At 42.2% G+C, this 17,828-nt stretch overlaps 1 long non-coding RNA gene across 1 annotated transcript in view; it reads right to left on the bottom strand.

The window, feature by feature from the left end:
• Positions 1 to 2,210: 2,210 nt before the first annotated feature.
• The window catches only part of LOC138797328 (uncharacterized), a 24,841-nt gene continuing 9,223 nt past the window's right edge, over positions 2,211 to 17,828 (bottom strand). Inside the window, exons 3-4 of the long non-coding RNA XR_011363916.1 lie at positions 8,124 to 8,339; positions 2,211 to 2,290 (exon numbers count right to left, since the gene is read on the bottom strand). This is a non-coding gene — a long non-coding RNA (uncharacterized lncRNA). The remainder of the gene's footprint in view (positions 2,291 to 8,123; positions 8,340 to 17,828) is intronic.

Here is a 17,828-nt window from a genome sequence, read left to right as displayed (position 1 = left end):
CAAGTTTAAACAGGTGCCATTACTACAGGTAATGAGTGGAGGAAAGAGGAGACTCTTAAAGAAGAAGTTACAGGTCTGTGAGAGCCAGAAATCTTGATTGTTTGTAGGTGACCAAATACTTATTTTTCACCATAATTTGCAAATAAATTCTTACAAAATCAGACAATGTGATTTTCGGGATTTGTTTTCTCATTTTGTCTCTCATAGTTGAGGTCTACCTATGATGTAAATTACAGACACCTCTCATCTTTTTAAGTGGGAGAACTTGCACTATTGGTGACTGACTAAATACTTTTTTTCCCCACTGTATGTCTCTGACTTACATGACCAGAATAATAGTTTGGAATTTCCATTACTAGAGAGAGGGCCCTGGCTTGTCCATTCATTACACTGAAAGCCTAACATTGGATATAACACTCATCAGCAGATTTTCCTGGAAATCAGTTGGGACATACAGTATAATAATAATAGGGGGCTGTCCATGCAAGGCAACCCCCTATAAATAGTAAATTCACCTAAAAATGATCCCCTGATATGTCATAGATAATGGCCAGAAAGTCTTGTCTGTGAAGCCTTGGAATTCACCACTACTGTATTTCCCAGAACAAAAGGGTCACAGTGCTCTATACATTACCCAAACTGAAATATAAGCCATTAGAAATATCTCACGTTACAATCTAAGCATAGCGGCAATAGACTTCCCACTTTGAACTTACTCCTTAAGGGTTAACCTGCTTTCCAAGCCTGTGAAGTTTTTAACATGTGTTATATGGTTCTTAATTGGGGGTTAGTCATGTGATGTACAGCACTACCCTTTATATAGCAATATGAGCTTGTATATATCATGCTTCAGTTGTGAACAAGGCGCGAGAAGCGCTGAAACGCGTAAACTTTTATTACTGTCCTATGTGAAGATTGTCTAATAAAGTATGGAATTTTAATGGTATATGCCGACCTGGTGCTGGACTTTTTTTTCTCTGATATATATATATATATATATATATATATATATATATATACTGTATATTTGCATAATAAAAAAACTTTAAATAAATTGCAGTTGAGTGTTCTTTTTCATATTTTCTTACATAATAAATATATTGTAACAGAAGATGTTTGTGGGGGGGGGATTTACTTTTTCAAATATTTTCAAGCATTTCATTTCACCTTTCCCACTAACAGACTTGGCTATGCAATTAGTTTAATGGGTACTGTCATTTCCAAAAACTTTTGATATGGCATAGAGACCTAACAACATTTTTGATTGGTCGAGCTGGTGTATTGTCTCCCAGTTCCATGTCACGTAGTCGAGATGGCCACACAAGATTAGTCAACAGGGTCCACTCACATACTGTAGGCACACAGGACATGTACTACTAGACCCTATTAGACTCAACTTCTGGCAGAAAACAGTCACCACTCAGATCAATGCCGCTTCTTTGTTCCCGCTAAAAGAACAGTGATGGTGATGCTGTGTACATTGTGCATGTAATATTGCAGCCAGTCCCTGGCCTCAGCAGTCCTGCATATATGGTATGTATATTGGAGACACACAGTTCCTTCCCGTTCCCATCTGTATAGACAGTACTCTATGGGTGTGTACTTTATGGCAGTTGTAAAAAAAATTGTAGTTAATTGACAGATGAATAATAATAGACTAATACAATATCCAGGCAATGACAGAGTTCAGTCTCTTCCAAGACAGGGGATGACATGGTAGTTATATGCAAAGCCTTGTCTGTGAGTATACAGTTTTAACAGTCACACAAAAATAAAAACACCAAAAATTACAAAAGAAATCTGTTTATAAGAAAACCTGGTCATTTCCTGACATATTCTCTGACAGAGTCTCAGAGGTGAAGTGCAGAATAGGGATCACTGTGTGTTACCACTTACCACCAATGGAAAAAAGAATCATGGGTAATTGACTGAGAAGAAAGGAGGAAGCAGTATATAATAGAGTGGAGAGCTCTGACAGCACAAGGAAGGAAGGGGGAAAAAGTGACCACCGTAATAATTTTTATGTTTTCGTTTCCAGAAATCAATAGCTCTGGATGGAGCACACACTGGAGAATTAATCGTTTCTGGTCTTTTTTTTTTTTTTAATTAAAATTTTTATTAAAATTTTTAATAAAGTTTACAACAAGGCCTGTAATAAGGCCTATAACAGAAAACATAACATAATATTTGTATACAAGGCAATAAAAAAAGGATATAATTCTTCTTCATATGAACAAAGTAAAGAATTTGCAAAGGGCGAAGAGGTCCATATTTTCCAACGTTTCGTAATCTTCATGTTGTATAGTGAAAAAGGAGAAAGAAATGTTTTGTAAGAACATTTTGAATTCACACGACTAATTACTTCAGAAACTTTTGAGGATGCATTAAAGGGGTACTCCAGTGTGGGGGCACTTTTTCGCTGGGACCGGGTAGGAGGTGGCCGAGGGAAAAGACGTCCACTCACCTCCCCGGTTCCAGTGGCGGGTCCCGCATCGCGGCGCTCCGGTGCCCGGTTTCCGGCCGCTTCCTGGTGTCTGACGCAGGCTCGAGACGTGACGTCTCAGGTCCGCTCAGCCACTCAGTGTTGGAGGCGGAATCCGTTTCAAGTTCGCTCAGATCCCGCCTCTGTCTCTGAGTGGCTGAGCGGACCTGAGACGTCACGTCTCGGGCCCGTGTCAGACACCCGGAAGCGGATGGGAACCGGGCACCAGAGCGCCGCGATGCGGGACCCGCCGCTGGAACCGGGGAGGTGAGTGGACGTCTTTTCCCTCGGCCACCTCCTACCCGGTCCCAGCGAAAAAGTGCCCCCATGCTGGAGTACCCCTTTAATGTGCCACAGACAAGGATCTTGCTTGATTTCCAGTGTAACAAACTGTTATTTTGTGTTGGACGATACAATGTGCTTCCTATGTGGCACAAGGTCTCTGGCAAGCTGCATGCGAGTTGAGTAGTCATCAGTACTTCCTTCTGCAGAGCCAGGACCATCTCAATCTTTTCTGTAATTGGAAGCCAGACACACCAAAATCTGACTGATGTACCACAGGTGTCTGTTGAAATTTTTTATTGCTGTCTCAGCAACAGGCATGTTGATTCCTTTATATGCTTTGAGTTCTTGCATTAATGTTGAGATTTTTAACTCTTTCACAGTTAACCCTTAGAGGACCGGGCCAATTTGTGCTTAAGGCTATGTTCACACTGCATATGAATCCGTCCGTAGTGCGAACCGCGAATATACACACGTAGTTTTGAGGTTGATGCGTTCGCTTGAACGTATATGATATACGCCCGCACAGTGCACACTACGTATGAGCTTACGGCCGGATCGTATACGGCGCTGTGAAAAATGAACAAGACCATTGTTTGAGGACGGAAATGTTGAAACTCACGGCCGTGGATTTTCATGCGGTCCCGTACGAAGTACTTATTTCAGCCAAATTGAACTTGATTTTTCGATCCAAAAGATTCTGTGAGTTTTATTGGGCTGGGCGAAGATTTCCAAGTAAATGACCTGCCTCAGATCGCTTCGAAACAAGCTAGGGAAGCATAACTGTACTACGGGCGTATGTTCGCAGTTCGTACGCATCCGGCGCATGTCGATTTTTTCCAAGCCCGTAGTTTCAGCCACACATGTACGGCGGCGTACGAACTACGGACGGAATCATACGCAGTTTGAACATAGCCTAAAAGGCCATAGCAGTTGGACTTTATTCACCTAGAAACCCACATGAGCCCTTATTTTTTGCGCCACTAATTGTACTTTGCAATGATGGGCTGAATTTATGCATAAAGTATACTGCGAAACCAGAAAAAAAATAAATGTGTGGTGAAATTTACGCCGTTTGCCCTGGGGTAAAACTGTCTTGTTATAAATGTTCCTCAAGTCGGTACGATTACAACGATATGTAACATGTATAACTTTTCTTGTATCTGATGGCCTGTAAAAAATTCAAATTATTGTTGACAAATATACGTTCCTTAAAATCGCTCTATTCCCAGGCTTATAGCGCTTTTATCCTTTGGTCTATGGGGCTGTCTGAGATGTCATTTTTTGCGCCATGATCTGTACTTTCTATCAGTACCTTGATTGCGCATATGCAACGTTTTGATCGCTTTTTATTACAATTTTTCTGGATTTGATGTGACCAAATATGTGCAATTTTGCACTTTGGAATTGTTTTGCGCAATACTGCAATAGATCGATGAGATGCTGCTGTAGCCGAAAACAATAGAAGGCTGAGTGGGGATCAGCGCCATTACGGCACAAACCCCGGCCAGTAACAGATGCAGGCATCGCTCGTCCTCATGTGGGGGGGGGGGGGGGCAATCACCCCCAATAGACACCAGGGAATAGCAAAAGCTGCTTTTTAAATGCAGCTGTCAACTTTGACAGCTGCATTTCAAAAGCTAATTAGCGGGCGCGTCGATCGGACCGTGCCCGCTAATAGCCGCAGTCCAGGCCTGCATATAGCATCCGGGATCGCAGCAGTTTAGAGCGGGGCCGTCGTATTATCTGACAACAGTGACCTAACTTGTGGCCGGCCCGAATAGCAGCCATTAATCCACATTTCAATCAATTTTGTTATGTTGCTGCAAAAAACCCTAATACTGTTTATCAAAGCACTTATTAAAACAAATTTACATGTTCTAAGGCTGAGATTGAGCCACCTTTTTAACACACCCAAAATAAACAATCTTTTAAAGGATATTACAGATCATTATTTGCAACAAATATAGAGGGTGGGACTTTGGAGAACATTTTTTTTCTCTATAGAACACACTGTCACCCTAAGAGACATGTTATAGAACATTTAGGTCTTAAAGAACCTGAGTGACCACTGTTTCCAAATATTTGACAACATTTGTCGACAGTTGCCTTCTCCTTTGTCTCACAATATTATTTTAACTCCTCCCATTAAATATATATGACTATAATGTGCAATACAACATGTACATATCATAGAGAGGAACTGATGCGTTTGTGGTCACCTTCCTTCCTATTACGATACTGTTTTTACTGTCTGTTCCTATCGAGAGAAAGGTCCAACTACGCTTGACTTGTTAGCGTCTGGTTTAAGACCCCACATCCTGAAGCTCTGACTCATTTCTGATTGACGGCAAACATATCAAAGACATGGGAATTTCATCACCCATGGTGTGACAGTGTATAAAGTTCACATTTACAGGAGCTTTTTAGGTTAATGATTAACTCAAAATGAAAAAAAAAAAACACATTTACTACATTAAGATTTACATAACACTCTAAGTCAGTGATGTCCAGTTGTGGATTTACGTAACACTCTAAGGCAGTGATGTCCAATTGTGGATTTACTTAACATTCTAAGGCTTTATTCACATGTCCATAGTGTGGCCTGTAATTGTGGACCAGTATAAAAATGTGCCTCTGTAGTGCTCCGCAATTGGAACACGGCATACAAGATAATGATCTGTGCCACAATTGCGGGACTGCACAAGGACCTGTCCTTTTTTTTTGCAGCACGGATCATGGTCGTAGAGGTGGTATAGGGACCATTGGAATCTATTGGTCCTATGTTCTGTCCACAATTGCAAACAGGACAACGGACATGTGAGGCAGTCATGTCCAATCTGTCGATTTACATAACACTCTAAGGCTCTCTAGCTATGACAAAAACTACAATATTCAGCATGCCTCAGTCTTTCTCAGGTTGGAGACCACAGCTGTAAAGGTTTCCCAATACCAAAAAAAGTTGGCCTGACCAACCAACATCAACTGGTTCAAACAACTCTCTAAATCAGTGCTTCTCAATTCCAGTCCTCAGGCCTCACCAACAGGTCATGTTTTGAGGATATCCCATACAGAGAACACCTGTGACCATACCTGATGTACTGAGTATAATTATATCACCTGTTAAATACTAAGAAATTCCTCAAAACATGACCTGTTGGTGAGGCCTGAGGACTGGAATTGAGTAGCACTGCTCTAAATTATATGGCAGCCTCCGGACTCTCCCGACAGGCATGTTGGATTTGAACTGGCCAACCGCATTGCTCTTATAAAGATGGACTGACGCAAAAGCTGTCCGGTGGCAAATATTTTTTCCTCTCTCCATGGACAATATATGAACGTTTTAATATCCGACAGTGATTGAAAGTGTATGACTGCCTTAAGGATATTGTTGTTACAGAGCATGATAGGTACATGATGGGGATTCACTTCTGGAAGAAAAACAACTCAAATGGACGCCAGACAATGAATACCACAAACATCCTACCATCTACCAGCTAGTATCTGGAGCATCAAAAACAACTTTACACATCTTTTTTTTTTTTTTACAACTCTTTACTTGCCCAATGCTTTTATGTGCACATCTCCTTTGTAGACCTATACCTTTTCAAGGAAACAGAGTATAAGTAAGCTCTGCGTAGTCTGAGCCTGTAGTCTCACATGCTTCCACCTGTCCTCTACATCAGTCATGTCAAACTCTGGTCAGCGGGCCAAATCAGGCCTGTAGTGCCATTCTTTTTGGCCCGCCAGACAATTCAGAGTTTGAATTACATCTGGCCCACCATGGCTACTATATAAGAGACTATGGGGGAGGGCTGAATACTATATAAGCGACTATGGGGGAGGACTGGCTACTATATGAGACTATGGGGGAGGCCTAGCTACTTAATGAGACTATGGGGGAGGGCTGGCTACTATATGAGACTACTGGGGAGGGTTGGCTACTATATGAGACTATGGGGGAGGGCTGGCTACTATATGAGACTACTGGGGAGGGCAGGCTACTATATAAGAGACTATGGGGGAGGGCTGAATACTATATAAGCGACTATGGGGGACTGGCTACTATATGAGACTATGGGGAGGCCTAGCTACTTTATGAGACTATGGGGGAGGGCTGGCTACTATATGAGACTACTGGGGAGGGCTGGCTACTATATGAGACTATGGGGGAGGGCTGGCTACTATATGAGACTACTGGGGAGGGCAAGCTACTATATAAGAGACTATGGGGGAGGGCTGCCTACTATATGAGACTACTAGGGAGGGCTGGATACTATATGACACTATTAGGGAGGGCTGCCTACTATATAAGAGACTATGGGGGAGGGCTGCCTACTATATGAGACTACTAGGGAGGGCTGGCTACTATATGACACTATTGGGGAGGGCTGCCTACTATATGAGACTACAGGGGAGGTCTGTCTACTATATAAGAGACTATGGGGGAGGAATGGCTACTATATAAGAGTCTACAGGGGAGGGCTGGTTACTATATGGAAAACGTGGGGGCTAGCTACTATTTGGGCACTACTGGGAGGGCTGGCTTATATGTGAGACTACAGGGGAGGGCTGGCTACTATATGGGACACTTGGGGGGCTGGCTACTATTTGGGCACTAGTGGGAAGGCTGGCTACTATATGAGCCTACTGTGGAGGGCTGGTTACTATGAGACTACGGGGGAGGGCTGGCTACTATATGAGACACTTGGGGCACTGGCTACTATTAAGGCACTATTGGGAGGGCTGGCTAATATGTGGGGCAATTTTGGTTGGGTTGGCCACTACATAGGGGAAATATTAGGAGGTTGGCTATTACAGGGGTTTGGGTTTAATCATATCATAGCAATTTATCATGTCATTTATCATAGTGCACAGCGCTGGGAGACGTACACCACTGTCAGTGCCAGGAACATTGCACGCTACTCTGACAGTGCCAGGAACGTGCATTTGTGCTTCAATAATTATCATGGTTGGCCCGCAACTTTGTCTAATTTTTTAATTTTGGCCCATTGTGTATTTGAGTTTGATACTCCTGCTCTACATCAATGGCATGTTAGCAAAATGGTGGGAATGGACAGAAGGGGGTGTATGACAGTAGGATCAGACTACAAAGTTAGTTTATAGTGTGCTAGTATGAGTCCATGGCTAGTGTTGGTTAATGATATCACCGCCTGTTGGACTCCATAGCATAAAAAGATCAGAGATTTCAATAAATAAATGACAAGTTCTCCTGAATCTTTTTCTACAATAATATATGTCAGCCTACTCAGCTCCTGATGCTCTAATATAATATTTGTAGACAAGACCACATGTATAATGTGAGAGGTTCCCAATAAATGAAACGTCAGAACTATACCTATCTAGAACTGAGCATCACCATTGTTTGGCAAAGTTTTGAATCATGCTGGCACAAAGTTGTCACCACACTCGTGAGATATTTGTTCATCGACTACCACAGAGGCGCCATGAAGACGAGGGACTGTCCCACCAGAGCCGCAGTGAGTCACTACAGCAGCTTTCTCAGCTATCTTCATCCTGTCACTCAATCATCAGGATATTTATTCAGTTTTTGCTAAAAAAAAAAAAAAAAAAAAAAAAAAAGAAATTACTGTAATTTTTTGAAGTTCAAGTTAGATTTAAAAAAAAAATATATGACAGAATAAAGAGTAATGAGGTAAACTGGCATGTATAAAATAGATCAGGTATGTGTAATTTTAGGGTAGTTTAGGGTATTCTCATATGTTTAGGGTATTCTCATATGTAGTTTCCCCTACTGGCTATTGACTTGGACAGACAAGGACCTCTAACATTAATTATTTGGAAAAAGTCTGAAATACTTCAGCTATATATTATTTTCTCAAAGAATACCGCAATAGAGTACCCAAGTATTAGCCCAGAGGCAAAACATCAACATATACCGTTAACAATATACCAATTTGTTACTTCTTTGAGAAGACCATCATCTAACCCAGTCCAGATTGAGGCTATGTTCAGAAATTGTAAATTTTCTATTGATCACGGCCGTTGTTGCCGATTTGCAGCAATGGGTGTGATTATTAGAAAATTTATGTTGCGCTGCAGTCAATGGAATCCTGACCAGAGTTTATAAAGATAGTATACACTCCCCAGCGGCCACACAAAAAACTAACATGTCAGTGTTGTGCGGCCGCTATTCATTGAATAGCAGCTGCACAGAATTGGCAGCTCACACAATGGAAAGTGTGGTTCCGCATTGTGTTCTATGGTTCAATTTGTGTGCGCCCACATCCCATCCCACGAATGAAGTTCATCCAGCCGGGACTGCAGTACCGTCTGTCGTGATCTTCACTGACACCAGCTTCTCTGTGACCCAGCCGGGTCACAGAACAGCCGCTGTTTTACAGCATGTGAACCCGGCCTTAGTGTGATAGATTTTCCATGCAACATACATTATGCATACATAAGACCACCCCCAGTATGGCCTTGTGTGGCGGTGGTAAATGTGACGCCTGGAGCTATTACCTTCCAATCTACCAATCCTGTGGTGAGAATTCCCTCAGACAATATGCAGACGGCTCTAATCATTCATTTAATGTGGAAATTTGTTTATCTTTTAAGCAGTTAAAAACCATGAAAAACAGGATTCAATGTTTCTACATGTAGAGAAATGCATGTGGCTGAAACCACTCTCCTCCACGCTCCTGGGCGTCTCCAGGTTTTGTGCCTAGGGCAGCAGCAGCTCTTAATATGGCCCTGTATATAGCAAATCAGAAGTCGGCCATGTATTACCTATTACACAGAGCGATGTGTGGTGTGATGTGTAATTTTTGATGATTGTTGAAAGACAACGATCAGCTTACTAGTGAACGATCGCTTGCTCCTTGGCTGATTGTTGTCTTTATTACATGGGGAGACTTCGGCCTGATTCAGCAGATAACCACCCCATGTAATAGAGCCTTAATGGATCTCCATCAGTGTTTGCTACACAAGGTCCCTGAATTTCCAATGTGTAGATTACTAAATTGTTACATAAAGGATAAAAGGCCCTCAAAGAGTTACCCAGTGTTGAGGACACTATCTAGGAAAAATTGCTTCCTTTTCCCATTGTTATTACTTCACTGTGTGTTTCCAGCAACTTTTCACGGGGTATTGAAAATTCTACTTCTTTACACATGTACAGCCTGAGCCAACATCCCCTGTACTACCATGCACGTCTATATTTCCTGTTACTGTACTGTAAAAGAAGCCGCATTAATAAGGTGGATTGCTTCCTATATGTACAAGCGTATGAAGTTGTGAAATGATGGGCTTCCCTCTACACTGGCAGCCAATGTGCTTGGGAAGTGGCACTGTGTTGCCTCATAGTACTGTACATAATGCATCAGGCAGTGGAAGGAAGTTATCTAGCATAAGTCTGGGAAAGTAATATGATTGTATGCTTCTCTTCCATATCTTACATACATATATTCCCCGTATTGCTTAAACTGTCCTGAGCTATGAATAACAACACCAAAGAGAGTGTGGGAATCTCCTTATACTCTAGATGGACGTCTTACTGCTACTATTACAGTAATCTGACTATAACATTACAATAAGATGTATTACTCAAGGACTCATTCCAAAAAAAAAAAAAAAGAGAATATTCTCCCACGGTAGGGAGGGTATTTTTCGATGTGACTCACTTGGCATATCCCTTGTATTTGGTGTCACTATATTTCTCGTCCGAATGCAAAATGGTCTCCTAAATGGTCAGTTGAGTATGAAAAACCAATATGGTTGCAATAATACTATAAAGCCCAGGTTGGCTGCTAGTAAACAAAGACCAGGGCGCCCATTAGAGCTTCTGTATTCTTTACGGTAACTGATCTTGAGATATACAGCCTTGACATAGCTAACATAATCTATATAAATATCATGTATCTTCTGCTGTCATCATTTGTGTATATCCACATTTACATAGAAACATAGAGGATTGTCGGCAGAAAGAGATCACTTGGTCTATCTAGTCTGCCCTTTTAGTATTTCTTTGCGCTGTATACTGCCACACCTAGTGGTTACATGGTAGTTTTCTCTGCAACTACCAAAAAGGTAATTTATAAATACCCAGTCATTCCTATTCTTTTTGTCCCAATGTGGTATCAAATTCTCAGGTAGTTTGTGGTCTTAAAGAAGATAAGTTGCAAGAGCAAGTCGCATTAAATGGCTGGAAATGCATTTTAGAGGGAATGCAATTCCAGCTAGTCATGGCTTCTGTTATCCCTGGGCAGGGATGTAGCTAGGATTCTTGGGGCCTCATAGCAAGAAACTGTACGGGGCCCCATGAATCCTGTGTGTCCCCTACATGCCCCCCCCCCCCTTCCCAGAGCGCATGAGCACAAGCGATGCATATACTCACATGGCACGGCAGCCGGCTACTGGGAGGGGGGTTCTTGTCTGTGCTGCTGCTGGCAGAGGATGATAGTGGCCGGGCTGGGGTGGGCTGCGCGAGGGATGGGTCTGGCGCTGGAGGAGGCAGAGTATGAGAACATTGCTGCCTCACTATCTGACACACACAGGGGGGAGGGGGGGCTGCTCAAAGGATGGAGCTGTGGTACTGAACGATGAGAGGATGGCTGCGTCACTGAGACAAACGACAACACACTGTCGGGAGATGTGCAGACACCACCACGCCTGGTAGTGTCCCCAGGGGTAGGGGGATAGGGCAGTGGCTCAGGTGAGCTGTCATATCAGTGCCAGTGCTGGAGGGGCCGCCCTTACTACCATGGAGGCGGGCCACACTGTGCTGGGGGGCCTGCCATGGGCCCCATAGCAGCTGCGTGGTGAGCCTCTATGGTAGCTACGCCAGTGTCTCTGGGGGTTTAGCAGAACCTTAGTGATCAACTGATCTGTTGTGTTGCATTTTAACACAACAGGGAGCAACAGTGTCAGTACAGTTTGTGACTGCTAAAAAATACAGAAACTTTGGCCCTTACCCATAAGGTAAAGGGGAAAAAAAACATACAAGTCTATTAAGAGCTCATCATATGCAGGGATTGACATTTTCTTGCCAAATCTGTTGTGTGCTCACTTAGTGTGAACGCCAGACTCATATTTTGTACAAATTTTTTTAGGACATTTTTCAATTTTTTTGATTTTACTATCTATATTATAAAATTATCCTCAAATCTTGCAGTTTTCATTCTCACTGCTGGGGATAAAGCTAAGCTGAGATTTCCTGTTCTGTCTGTGGAGATAAGAGGAGGCTGCTGTAAAGTGATCTGTACAGCATAACAGTAAAAGGGGGTGCCAGTAGATAGAGGAAACCCTGTGGAATGACATCTTCACAGGTCACAGAGTGTGCTCAGTAATGTTCCAAATTCATCTTAAGGGGACAGTGTCTGTCTATTGTTCCTATGTCCATAAGTCTTGCTATAAAGCATGTCACTAAATGCTGTTAAGAACAGCTCAGGCAAGATGGCAGCTCCTGTATGTACAAAAGGGAAATTAAAAAAAAATTACAGTCAGAAAATAGAAACAGATTAGAATAAAAGAAAATTTTTTTGTATCTGATGCTAATCAGTAAAAGAATATTTTGGTGACACATTCCCTTTAAGAAGTCCCTGAGTATGGCCAGGATCGTAAATCCTGTACAGCATTGTAGCATCGACTAGCTTTAAATTTGCTAGTGAAAGTGAAATATTGGATAAATGAAGTTACTGTAAGTCCAGAAGAAACTCAGCAGACTTTGAGGAAACAGTGGGCTGAGGAGAATTTATCAGATATGTAACCATTAGGCAATTGCCTATGTATTCTAGTTTTACAGAGGAATGCCTCCGCAGCGTGTCATGATCTCACAGGAAGCTGATCACACTCACAGGCTTAGAAATTCCAGAAGTTGTATAACTAAGTTATAACATCCAGCTGGCCCCGACATGAGAGCCCTCTTGGGAGGTTTACTTTGTTATTGATGTCATACTGAAGAATACTGTGAGTGGTGGGCACCATAAGGACAACTAACTGGAAGTCCCTGGGCCCCAGTGCAAACTCTGTAATGGGCTCCCACCTACTATGTGTCATTTATAATACTGGCATCTTCTTCTAAGGCCCCTAATGCACCAGAGCCAAATAGCAGCTGTTACCTATGTGCTCCTGATTATTCCTGCACATTATATGAATATCCCTGACAGTATCAGCTCTGACAAACAAGCAAGGTCACAGATGGGGGGAGGGGATGAGTGCACCTTGCGCATGCAGCATTTAAATACCAGTGGCTGAAGAACTTGGATGCAGCCCTAGGGAGTCCTGGTGAACATGGATACAGGTTGCATATTAAAGGGGTACTCTGGAGAGTGACAACATGGAACAAACAAAAAACTATTCAGAGTACCTTTTAAGAAGATTGGGAAATAGTGTAATAGATAAGGTGTGATAGAAGGCAATGATCAGCCGACATGAACAATCAGCCGACATGAACAATGTCAGCTGATCATTGCAGTCGTTTGTCTTTCAACATGTGATCAGACTGCCGCTATCCTCTATGTGCTGCCCAGACGATCTAGCGATCACTCTTCGGCAGCAACCCCACGGCCCCCCCTGCACTCACCCGCGGGGAACGAGGGCTGACAGCACTCGTTGGCTCCTCAAATCGTCCCGTGGGTGGGGGTTTGCAGATCAGTTTCATTGAAGTAAATGGAGCTTAATTGCAAACCACACCTGAACTGGAGACAAGAGTCGTATCGTCTTTGGAAGAAGGTGGACATGTTTTTCTAACATGGATAGCTCCTTTAAAAAAAAATGTTAAAAATCACCATAGAAATTTTTCTTAAGTGTTAGGGTATGTTCACAAGTAAAAGTAGCGGAGCCTTGGCCAAGGAATCACGCCTGCCTCAATGGGATGCCGTGCGCGCCTCCGCTCTTTGCTGCTCTCCGCTCAAAGAATTGACATGTCAATTCTTTGAGCGGAGAGCCAAAGATGTGTACCATGTGTCTCCTTGACCTAACAGCTATAGAAACATAGAAGATTGTCAGCAGAAAAAAACCACTGGGTCCATCTAGTCTGCCCTTTAGTATTTCCCTTCTTATTATCTTAGGATAGATATATGTTTATCCCAGGCAGGTTTACATTCTGTTATTGTAGATTTACCTGGAAGTTTGTTTCAGGTATCTACTACTCTTTCAGTAAAATAATATTTTCTCACGTTGCTTCTGATCTTTCCCCCAACTAACCTCTCACTGTGTCCTCTTGTTCTTGAGCTCAGTTTTTTACTAAAAACACTTCCCTCCTGAACCCTATTTAGTCCTTTAACATACTTAAAGGTTTCAATCATGTCCCCCCTTTCCCGTCTTTCCTCCAGACTATACAGATTCAAATCCTTAAGTCTTTCCTGATATGGTTTATGCCTCACACCCTCCACCATTTTTGTAGCCATCTTTGGACCCGTTCTATTTTATTAATGTTCTTTTTTTAGGTGAGGTCTCCAGAACTGGACACAGTATTCCAGATGTGGCCTCACCAGAGCTCTATACAGCGGGATCACAATCTCTCTCTTCCTACTGATTATACCTCTAGCTATACAGCCCAGCATGCAATTTGCTTTCCCCACTGCCTGGTTGCACTGATGACTAATTTTAAGGCTGTCTGATATCACTACCCCTAAATCCTTCTCTTCTGAAGTCTTTTCCAACACAGTACTGCTGATGTGATACTCGGATAGAGGATTCCTCCTCCCCAAGTGCATTATTTTACATTTGGAAACTTCTAACAGTGTCAAAAGTTTGGAATGAGAATTGCAGCTGACAGATTCCCTTTCTTTACAAGATAAGGAGGCATCCATCTACATCATTGACGAGTCAATTCTTTGAGCGGAGAGGCGCGGAGAGCAGAGGTGCACACAGCATCCCATTGACACACTGAGGCGGCGAGAGCCCCCACAGCGGAATTCCGCCACTTTTACTCAGTGTGAACATAGCCTATCTGCTATAGTTTTTTGTACTAGTTATCACTCTCTTACTTTATAGGAGTCTAGATAGCTTCCCTTCACATTATATGTTACCTGAACTCATTTGCTTGATTAATGAATGATGCAGTGGTTACATAACTCAAAGGGTATTATCGTCTTCTGGATCAATGATGTTGTAAAGTTTGAAGTGGTTGTACAGGATTGGAAAAGCAGCTGTTCTCTTTTAGAAACAGCACCTCTGTGGGTTGTGTCTGGTACTGGAGCTCTGTTCTATTCAGATGAATTAGGCTGCAATTCCTCAGTCTACCTGTGCATAGGTATGGCACTGTTTATTTTAGAAAATGTTTTTTTTAATCCTAGACAGCCATTAAATTAACAAATTATAGTTGTTTTACCATTCCCATCCTAAAAATACTTATCTAGGCTTTTCCTCCATGCCTTGTGATTAAACCCAGCATTACCCGGACCCGGTTACCCGAACCCGGTTTGCTCATCTCTAGTTATAGATGAGAAATTAAAAATGTATGTAATCATTGAATGACGATAATGAGATGTGGTGATTCCTTCTAATTCTGCTTGCATTACAGCAGTCATGCGTATACATCTTGAACTTGTTTACCTTGCTGGAGTTTGTGGTTTTTAGTCATTATTGTAAAAGATTAAACTCAATAAAAATACATAGGTGGCCAAACCATTATCTCATATGCGGAGATGTACATTTTTGATGTGTGTTGTAGATGTATTACCATCCATTATTCATGTAATTATTATAAGCAGAATCTACTTGTAATGTGGGGTATGTCTACCTTCACAAGGTTTATTTTTAACCCTTAGAGGACCCGGCCAATTTAAATTTTTGCGTTTTCGTTTTTAACTCCTTGTGCTTAAAAGGCTATAGCAGTTGCATTTTTTCACCTAGAAAACCATATGAGCCCTTATTTTTTGGGTCACTAATTATACTTTGCAATGACAGTCAAATTTTTTTTTTATAAAGTACTCTGCAAAAGCAGAAAAAAATTAAATGATTGGTGAAATTGAAAAAAGAAACGCATTTTTTTTTATTTGGAGGGTTCTTGTTTTTACGCTGTTCGCCCTGGGATAAAACTGACTTGTTATATATGTTCCTCTAGTTGTTACGATTACAATGATATGTAACATGTATAACTTTTATTGTATCTGATGGCTTTTAAAAAATTCAAACCATTGTTAACAAATATATGTTTCTAAAAATCGCTCCATTCCCAGGCTTATAGCGTTTTTATCCTTTGGTCTATGGGGCTGTGTCAGGTGTCATTTTTTGCGCCATGATCTTTACTTTCTATCGGTACCTTGACTGTGCATATGCGACTTTTTGATCGCTTTTTATTACAATTTTTCTGGATTTGATGCAATAAAAAATGCGCAATTTTGCACTTTGGGATTTTTTTTGCGCTTGCGCCGTTTACCGTGCGAGATCAGGAAGGTGATACCAAACATGTTTATTTGTTTATTTTTATTTATAGCATGGGAAAAGGAGGGTGATTCAATCTGATCTGCAATCAGTTGAACCTCCTAGCCTGTGTTGGAGCTGTGGTCTAGGGGTAAAAAAGCTATTTATTTTTTCTCATTATTTTATCATTTTTAAAAGTGCAAAGAATTCCCAATTAGGTTAAAATTAGGCACTGCTGGCTGAGCAGTGCCTCGACCAACCACTACCGGAGTGGCATCACACTTCACCACCTGGCAAGTGACTGGTCGTGCCTCACAGTGGGGCATCTCCACATTTCTGTACTTAGTAGGACATTGATAATGTGACTACACCTCGCTGGTCTTACCAAGTCTGCAGTGTACTATAAGGGTATGTTCACACTGAGTAAAACAGGCAGAATTCCACGGCGGAACTTCGGATCTCAGTGTGCCATAGCCCGTCGATGGGACAGCACGCACTCCTCCACAGCCGCCGCTCTCCGGCCAAAGAAGTGACAAGTCACTTCTCTGAGCAGAAAGCGGCGGTAGCGGAGGACCGCGCGCCCTCTCATTCATTCACAGCGGGACACTGAGCAGGGGCAGATGAGGGGCAGGTGAAAAGTCTGAGGTGGGGGGAAGGAAGGGTGACAGTCTTGGATGAGGGGGGCAAGATGACAGCTCAGAAAAGGACCAGGATGACAGTGGGGGGTAAAGGGGCCAGGGTGACCAGTCTGGAGTCAGAATGGGGGGTTTCCATTGTACCATTGTCCACTTTGCACAGCATACTCCTGTCAGGGCAGACTGTTTAGGTTTTTACCAGATAACAGTATAAAGACCATACTCATAGCATACCAGGTTAAGTGTCTCAGGACACTCTAAAGGGCCTGCAGAATAACTACTCTTCCAAAGCAACCCCTCTCTGGCTTTCATCACCATTCTTGCAAACATTTTGATTAGAAGGCCCACTCAATATCAGGGACTCAGGTAACTCTAAAGGTACCTCTACAGAGTAACCAGTCCCCAACTACAGTCCTTCTCTATTACTTGAAAAATTGATATCACCATACTTGATAACTGAACATTTAAGCCACATCTTGACAACACCCAAAAATTATTACTTATATACCCCCAAAAATGGTTATCTGTGAACCATTTTGGTGTATGCACAAATATTTGCTCTTTGGCAGTCTTATTTTCATGATTGTCCCACCAAAATTAGGCCTATTGGCAACTATGCATGAATAAAATAGAAAAGAAAAACAAACAGTACTTTTGTTCAGCGCTGCCCAGAAGGAAACATCCAGAGATCGCCAATAGAATAAAAAATGAAATTTATTTGTAAAATAGCACTGGTATTTACGCATTTCGGGAACATGCAGGCTCCCTTTCTCAAAATAAGATGCACCTTATTTTGAGAAAGGGAGCCTGCATGTTCCCGAAACGCCTAAATACCAGTGCTATTTTACAAATAAATTTCATTTTTTATTCTATTGGCGATCTCTGGATGTTTCCTTCTGGGCAGCACTTAACAAAAGTACTGTTTGTTTTTCTTTTCTATTTTATTTATGACTTACGGGCCCCTTATGGGAGCATCCCGTTTATAGTACGATCAGCTTTAGCAGCCCTCATACATCCTAGCCAGACCTACTACCTTCGCACGGACCACCGGGCTCTAGTACCCTCACGACCAGTGAGGG

The sequence above is a fragment of the Dendropsophus ebraccatus genome, chromosome 7, assembly GCF_027789765.1.
Source record: "Dendropsophus ebraccatus isolate aDenEbr1 chromosome 7, aDenEbr1.pat, whole genome shotgun sequence".
In the NCBI taxonomy this organism is placed as follows: domain Eukaryota; kingdom Metazoa; phylum Chordata; class Amphibia; order Anura; family Hylidae; genus Dendropsophus; species Dendropsophus ebraccatus.
Note: the sequence above shows the minus strand (reverse complement) of the source record. Positions and strands in the feature narration are given on the sequence as shown.